General features: G+C 42.2%; 1 long non-coding RNA gene across 7 annotated transcripts in view; it reads right to left on the bottom strand.

Moving 5' to 3' along the window:
• Positions 1 to 969: 969 nt before the first annotated feature.
• LOC144318563 (uncharacterized) overlaps positions 970 to 8,840 on the bottom strand; it is a 153,129-nt gene continuing 145,258 nt past the window's right edge. For all 7 annotated transcript variants that reach the window (XR_013384562.1, XR_013384561.1, XR_013384567.1 and 4 more), the window contains one exon: positions 970 to 6,055. This is a non-coding gene — a long non-coding RNA (uncharacterized LOC144318563). The remainder of the gene's footprint in view (positions 6,056 to 8,840) is intronic.

Raw genomic sequence — 8,840 nt, 5'->3', positions numbered from 1 at the left:
TGAACAAGCATTCCCAGCAAAGGTACTGCTTTCCTGTGGCAGGGGACCCTTTCATGTCCTCCAGATCCATCTGGCCTGACATTCCCAGTATGCTGGGCCTACCCGGGCCTGTGGCCACATGGAGGAGAGGGTCAGCTCCTCGTGGCCCACTGAGACCACCAGGGCAAGGACCATGACCAGATGAGGGGACTGAGGCCATGAAAAGACCTCACCCTCCCCACACAGGCTTACTCCCCTGCCTGAGGTCATTTGTCCCTCACACCCCGACCACCTCCCCAGCCCCGCAGCCAGCCCTGCTGCCCGCCCTGCTGCCCAGCCATCTTTAAGCAGAATTTTTCAAAACATGCAATAGAACAGAATGGAGTATCAGACCATGCTGTAAAATCCCAACTGTTTTTTATGGTTGTATGTATTCAGGGTTTACAATGTAACACTGTGGATCATGGCCAAAACATTTGAAAGGTCCTATTTTAATTTGTTACTCTGCCTCTATTTTTGTCCACCTTATGTTCACTTTCCACCCTAGGAATGACCTTTCTAAAAAGTGAGTGCAAATAAGGAATCTTTAAGCACCATATACCAAGTCATGCAAGTCTAGCATTTAATAACGGTGTGATAATGGAAGACTTAGATCAACGCTGACCCTCCAGCTCCTCATCTTTAAAGTTGGAATAATAGCTTCATGAATTCAAGGCTGTGGGCCAGCCCCATGCCAACCACTTTCAATCATATATCCCTAATCTTCACAAAAATCCCCAAGTACTTATTGTTACCCTTACCTTGTTAAGGAAGCTGAAGCTCAGAGAAGTAAAGAAACCAAAGCTCATGGTCAGGTTGCTAATACCTTGCTGAGCAAGGAGTTCATTTCCATATTCCCCATGCTCTTTTATAGAAAGCATGTATTTCTACCCATCTAAAGTCTGAGATTTATAATCACATGGCAACTTCTATTGACTTCTCACACATTCATTTAGCTCAATCAGTTCGGTATTTATTAAGTATCAGTTAAGTACACAGCACTGAGTTGGGGACTAGAGGGAAAAGAGAGGAGTAAAATGCCATCTGTTCTTATGGAACATACATTTGACTCGGAGAGAGAACACCGATAGGCACGGAACAACGGCAAGCTGACTAGAGGTGCTGAGCTCCTGAAGTACATTGGACATGTAAAAGTTGTAACAGGTGTTGTCCCATTATAAATTTAAATGATAGTTAATGAAATAAATCAGTTTCTATTTTGCGCAATGCCTGAGGGATCCAGAGTATGGGTATAATTTACAGATGAGGGCTCTACATGGAGATACATGAGTCTAAGTTACTTTTTTTTTTCTTTTTAAGAATATAGCATAAGATGTCCCATTTCGGAGACTAGGATTATTGGACTAACATAGTCTCTTGCACTTTAAAAGTAAACCACATATATTTGTGCTTGATATAATTATCGATATATATATTTCCCCCTCAAATAAATTGGTCTGCTCTGTAGTCAAGAACTAATAGGGACCAGTTTTTTAAACATCATTCTTTAAAGGGCTCACAGGAAGCTGCCTACTTAGTCACTCATCAAGACAAGCCTCGCCCTTCCACACTTTGTTTACTCTCTCTGCTGTCCCTGTTTATGGTTTCCAATTGCTTTTCCACTCCTCTAGTGAGCACCATGTTCTGGCAAAGCTGGGAAATTCAGTTTCTCCCTGTGTTATGAGCTTACCAGCATTTCCACCAGGAGTTCTGTAATATGAATGGGGTGGACAGACGGCTGGATGGACAGGCGATGGACAGTAGGAGAACTGAATGCTGAAGCTGTGGATTGGGAGGGAACCGCCTGGAAGGGCGCTGCTGCAGCTCAGGGCCCAGCCCTGGTGCGCGAAGGAGGCAGGAGGCCCCACGGTATGCCCTAGGCCCCTCGCGGTGGCTCAATTGGAAGAAAGAGTCACGTTGGATTTCTCTCTGAAGTATTACAAGAACCCCAAAAAACTGACATGAGTTATAACATTACCTTGGTTTAACTAACAGTCACTCCAAAATTCTACAACGTTGTTACCATTTCCTGAAACTAAGCTCTGTTGTATCTTGGCTACAACCTTTGAGAAAACCCTAAGAGGAAATCGGAGGAAGAATGGAGTTTTCCATTTTCTTTCTTTTAATTTCTTTGCTTGCAAATAAAATGGGTATTAAAGCCTCTAGAACAAAATCAATACGACTCACATCCTGTTTAGGTCAGCTAAATGACATACGTGTTTAGGCAGAAACCAAAAGTTCCTTTCACTTTTACTATTTTTTCCACGCTAGAGGTTCAGAGGACACCAGGATATTTCGCAGCTGGATGGGACTTTGCCAGGTAGGTGCACACGCCCTGCAGTAACGTGCTAAATGGGGTCGTTGGTCAATGAACCGAAGGGTTAAAAGTTCTTAGTTCTCTGGAAAATGATCAGATCCATGGTAAAATATCCAGAAAAGATCTTTGAAAACATTGCCACAAGTATGAAAACTAGACAAAACATTTGACAAGAAAAAAGACAACTTGAACTGTAACCCATACAAGCCTCGCAGCCGCCCTAATATTCCCAGCCGGCCCGAGATAACGGGATTCCTTTCTTGTGATGTGTGGGACTTAATACGTATAAAAGAAAACAGTGGCTTATGCTCAGTGACGGCACGATATGAACGTTTACACATCATATCATACTTGGCAGGAAGATAGCATGGATCCGGTTTAACCCACCGCAAACATGCTATCAGGTAAATACGTCTGAGGCCTGGTGGGAATGTGAAGGGACAAGCACCTCTCATAGGCTGTGATGGTTACACTTGCAAAATAAGAAGCCAGAAACTCAGAAATGGAAAGTAGACACACACTCCCTTTTCCAAGACAATGTAAAAACTTCCAGGCTATGTGGAATAGAAGAAAAAGATTAAAATATAAAGAAAGGTACACACAGCAGAAAAGCAAAGTATAAACTTTACAAACATTAACAATCAGATGGAGCATATGTTATCCTGGAGGAAGGGCTCACACTGGTTTCTCGGGCATGCCAAGGTGAAGGGACAGGATCTCAGAGAAGGTGCAATCACAGAAGCACAAGCTTGGTTTCGTTCACTCGGAAAAGATATGATTGTATGTATGCCTCTGGCTGCCTCTGGCTACATCACTGTGCTGGATGTAAAACTATCCTTTAGAGGTGAAAGGTTGGGATTTTGTGACCCATTCTAGGGCTTGCATCTTTACATGCACGATCAAATAGTTCTGAAGTTTGAATCCAAGGGTATGTTTTTTAATGTTTTTGGTTTTAATCCTTTTTAGAGGGTGCAGACAAAGAAAACAGTCACATGAAGCCATTGCTGAACTAATCTGGGTTGAAAGTGATGTGTGGAAGAAAAAGGTGTAGTGTTGTTTGTATACGCATGTGTGAATGTGTGAGTGTGTGTGCGTGCACGTAAGTGCGGATGTGTTGAGCACGCACTGAGGTGCTAGAGAAATTCAGCAGACCTCTCTCTCATCTACTTATTCACCTCCTAAAGCCACTCTTCAGCTTTCAGATTCCTAAGTCCATTGGCCACATTTTTTGGTGAGAGGAGTCTTTTGCCCAATGTCTTATTTATGTGTCCCAAAATAAATGCTTGTGGGTGAGTTTCACGAATCATTTTCTTTTGTTAATAGTTTCAAAGGAAACTGATGGTCCCCAGATGGGATGTGGGCGGGGCGGTGGAGGGGGAGATGGATTAAACAGGTGATGGGGATCAAGGCGGGCCCTTGTACTGGTGAGCACTGGGTGTAATATGGAAGTGATGAATTACTAAATTCTATACCTGAAACTAATATTACACTGTATGTTAACTAGCTGGAATTTAAATAAAACCTGGAGGAAAAAAATTTCAAACAACCATGGTTTTGGTAACTAGCAGCATTTCAGCCTAAGGTATAATGAATCATTATACTTGAAACGTTGAGCATCTCTCTTTGTGTGTCTCATGAATAAGTAAATAAAATTAAAAAAAGAAGTCCTTAGCATGGTTTATCAGGTGCCTTGGGATTTATTTGACCCTTGCCCACCTTTGCAGCCTCACTCCATCTCTCTTGCCCACTCAACCCACAGTCATTCTGAAAGCCCCTTAGGACCTTAACTCATCAAAGGCCTCGCGCTGCAGTGCCCTTTGGGTTCTCCGGGAAACAGACTCGGGCAGGGTTAGTGCTCAGGATGTTTATTAGGGAGTGCCCTTGAAGTCACCCCCGTGGAAGGGAGGGGGCGGAAGCAGGATTGGAAAGGGAGAAATCAGGCTGTGAGGCCCATGACAGCCTCAGCCAAACGTGCAGGCTCCTGTGCCACCGAAAGGGCCCCTCAAGTGGCCTGTGCGGACGTGACCTTGGGCGAGGCACCTTTCTGCAGCTGAGGCAATGCCCATAGGGCTGCCAGCACAGCCACTGCCTGGGGCAGCAAATCCTTCCTCAGAGGAGGAGCTGTGCCCGGTTTGCATGCTCACCTCTCCTGGCATTTACCTTGCAGAAAGCTCCTTTCTCCAGTTCACCAGGGGAACTTCCGCTGGTCCCTTAGATCTCAGTGTAGTCCTCACTTTTTTTTTTTTAAAGATCATTTATTTATTTATTTATTTATTTGGAAGGAGAGAGAGAGAGAGCAGAGACAGCATGAGCAGGGGTGGAGGGAAGGGAAAGGGAGAGGGAGCATCAGACACCCCAGGGAACAGAGAGTCGGACTTGCAGCTGGATCCCAGGGCCCTGAGATCCTGACCTGAAGGCAGGTGCGTAACCAACTGAGCCACCCAGATGCCCCTAGTCCTCACTTCTTTAGAGAGCAATTCCTGGGTTCCTGAACTAGCTCGAACTTCTCACGTTTCTTTAGGACCATCCTTGCCAGAATTCTCCTCACACTTAATTGTGATCAGCCGATGGTAACTCCACGAGGACAGAGATAACTTCCATAATAATCTCCTCTGATCCTCCGCGCCTACCACAGTCTTAGCACATAGTAGGTACTTGATAATTATTGACTGAATGAGTGAATGAATCCAAGGCCTGAAGAGCATTGCGAGGAGGAAACACTTTGCACTTGCCAAGCCTTCTAATATACTGACTCCTTGAGGCATGATGTTGAGGCAGAGAATTCCTTTGGATCGTGTTGTCAGACTGCCCACCCCATCAGTCCTGGGTGGATCACATTCTAGCTGTGTGACTGTGGGTAAGTTAATTAATCTCTCTAAGCCTCGATTTCTTTACCTATAATAATAATAATAAAAGCAACAATAGTATTTTCCCCCTAAGGCTGTTGGGAGGGTTCCGTGACATAATCTACATGAAGGGTTTATCATAGCTCCCGGAATTTAGTAAGGCATCAGTGAAAGCTAGCTGTAATTGCCATCTGTAAGTTCTTAATATACCTTAAAAAAGAGAAGAAATATTAGGAAAAATTTTTTATATTTGTTATTACAATGCATCAAAGTAGTGAAAAATTAGAACTCTATTGATTTCCCTACACTTGCTTTATGATGTAGGATTAGTTTTTATTTAGTTTTATCTGTAGAGGATGGAGAATGGCATTATCTTCTCATTTGCTTAGGGTCTTCTAAGGTTTTAAATAAGTCCTGTTCTTGTCCTCTCCTCACACAACCTAGGCATCTAATTCAGCACACTGACCATCTTGTACCTTACAAATAGTGGATGTGTGCACGTGCGTGTGTGTGTGTTGTGTGTGTGTGTGTGTGTGTGTGTGTGTGTGTATGAAGCATGCCTTTGCTTATGTCTGAAATGCACCTTAGGAGATTTCTGCTTCAGTATGAATTGACTCTTCAGCTCAACAAACACCTGCTGGACGAGGTCTTCCCTACTTCTCCCAAGCCACTCCTGCTTTTAGAGGAGTAAAAGCTTTTACAGGTAAATACCAATAAGACCATGTACACATCTGGACTGTTGTGCCCCTGCATCACGTCTCCCCACTAGACTTGAGCTTCTTGACAGTAGACCTTCTTCATCTTTCGTATCTGGCACATTCCGACCCTCAGTGTTTGTTGAGTTGACTTGAATTAGAAGAAAAACACCGGATCCCTTCAGAAAGACACAAATGATAAAGAGGTTTAGGTAATCTGCGATACACTCAAAAAACGAAGTAGGATTTAAAAAGCAAGAAGTCAAATGTTTTCTTTTTAATAGAAACATAATACTCATGCCTGAAATATTAACGTACTACACAATGACTTATCACAAAATGCACATTGGACTAAAGGCCAGCTTAACAAATGGACCATTTCGAAGCCCCTCTGGTGCCCCCTCGAGCACTGATCCTGATAGAACATTTTCTTTTATGTCAGAAAGCATAGCTGAGCCCTAAGAGGTTAAATTTTTCCCCTCATAAGGAATTTCAATAATTAACTGTCCTATGTAAATATTTATTTGTTTATATATGGAAATCATTGACAGGAAATAAATAATTGCCCTGCCCTGCTTTCTTTAGGGGCTGCCATGGCAACAGGATGTCAGTCACTTACCTCCATCCTTTCACTGGCATGTACTTTCACATTCTCTCATCCTATAAAGAAATACACTTAGCAGCCACCTTCTATGCCTTTATGACTCATTTCTGGGGGAGTTCTTTTTCTCCTTTGTCTCCCTTTACTCTGTGTTCTCTGTCCCCTATGTTCCTCCTGATTGAAATGCTTCCCCCAGGGAACTGAATCATCTGACTGCTTTCTTTCTTTCTTTTTTAAAGATTTTATTTATTTATTCATGAGAGATACAGAGAGAGGCAGAGAAACAGGCAGAGGGAGAAGCAGCCTCCCTGCGGGGAGCCCAATGTGGGACTCGATCCCAGGACCCTGGGATCATGACCTGAGCTGAACCACCCAGGTGCCCCTGACCGCTCTTTTTTCTAACTCCACCATGACTTATTATATACTTTTTAAAAATATCTGGGAGGAATTAAAGTTTTCGTGAGCCAGTGTGAATTCTTTATTTAATCTTGCAGGTAAAGATTAAGAGGGTATAGTATATGAAGATAGGTCAATGACATAATAGAAAAGATGACAAATTTAACGAAAATGATTTATACTCTTCTGAGTGTCCGGCGTAAGAACATGAGGAAACTGAAACCACGAGCAACCTCAGAAGGGTTGATAGTAAGAGTTGTACTCAGGATACGTATGCCACAGTGATATAAACAACCCAGCAGCAAAAAGCTTTAAAAGGTACAAGTAACTGAAAATGTTATTTATTAGTCAGCTAGAAGAAAGAAAATTAATAATCAGAAGAACAGACTACTTCTCTGGAAATGTCTCTTTTCTTTATGTGTCATGGTACGTTAGCTTTTTTTTAAAATTATCATTCTTAACGGTTCTTTCCATTTCTTGTCAATCTATGTCATTTAAAGAATTGATATTTGCTGAGATTTGCAACTCCAAGATCTTGCATGCTAGGAACCAAAGGGCTTCTCTTAAATCTTAGTGAGATGCCTCTCATTATATTCTTTAAAAACATTAAAAAGGGGGTGCCTGAGTGGCTCAGTGGTTGAGCACCTGCGTTTGGCTCAGGACATGATCCCAGTGTCTTGGGATGGAGTCCCCCATCAGGCTCCCCACAGGGAGCCTGCTTCTCCCTCTGCCTGTGTCTCTGCCTCTCTCTCTCATTAATAAATACATAAAATCTTTAAAAAAACATTAAAAAAGTTGGACTAGTAAATATGTTTGAACTCTCCTTATATATTAGGGATAGAAAACTGATCTGGGAAATTCAGTGCTAAAGATACCTGGTGACTAAAATGAAGAAGAATGAATTTTGGGATGTTCTAATACCCATAATTTCACAATCTCACATAATTTCACAATAGTTCAGTGAAAGTGTCTTCAATAACTTATTCCTCCCATTTGAAAAAAATAAAGGGTGATGAAGTTACAAAAATCCCACCTAGAAGAGGAATCTTTTTACTGTGTCTATTCATGTAAGTGAATGTTTCTCTGATAGATTTTGAGAACCTCGGGGAAGAAAATGTGTCTTACTCATCCACAGCACCCAGGATGATGCCTAAAAATGTAGATGTTTCAAGCCTCCTAACCTACAAATCGCAATGTCAGCCTCAGGATCTCTCTCTCTCTCTCTCTCTCTCTCTCACTATCTACTTCCAACAGCCACAGAATTGTTACCTCAGAAGGGAAATGTCTTTGAATCTCATATTTCTTCGCCATCTTCAATTCTCTCTCCTTAGAAAATCTTGTCTCTGAGGAAACTAATCCCATTCATGAGGGCTCCACTCTCATGACCCACTTTGCTTCCAAAGGTTTCACCTCCAAATACCATCATAACAGGGATTAGGCTTCAACATATATATTGGGGGTGGGTGGACATAAACATTTTGCCTATAGCAGTATCTCTAACACATGGTTTAAAATTTTTGCTGAAAGCTGGAAGGATTAAATAATAGTAATAGAAAAAAATTCTGACTTTTTTTTAAGATTTTATTTATTTATTCATGACAGGCAGAGAGAGAGTGAGAGGCAGAGCCACAGGCAGAGGGAGAAGCAGGCTCCATGCAGGGAGTCTGACATGGGACTCGATCCTGGATCTCCAGGATCACACCCTGGGCCGAGGGCAGTGCTAAACCACTGGGCCACCAGGGCTGCCCTGATTTTTTTTTTTTTTTTTTTTTTTTTAAAGACCAGGTAACAGTTTAGAAACAAGGTGGTGGGTGAAAGCAATCTGCTTTCAAAATGTTTTCAAAACGTGATTGCTTCAGTGGGCATTTAGTAAAATCATTAAGAAAACGATACAATTAGCAAAGAATAAAAACTATTAAATCTAAATAAACAATGCCACAATAACAGCAGCTAACATTTATTGCTCA

This window comes from Canis aureus, chromosome 8, assembly GCF_053574225.1.
Source record: "Canis aureus isolate CA01 chromosome 8, VMU_Caureus_v.1.0, whole genome shotgun sequence".
Lineage (NCBI taxonomy): Eukaryota > Metazoa > Chordata > Mammalia > Carnivora > Canidae > Canis > Canis aureus.
The sequence above is the reverse complement of the archived record's forward strand: the minus strand, read 5'-3'. Positions and strand labels throughout refer to the sequence as shown.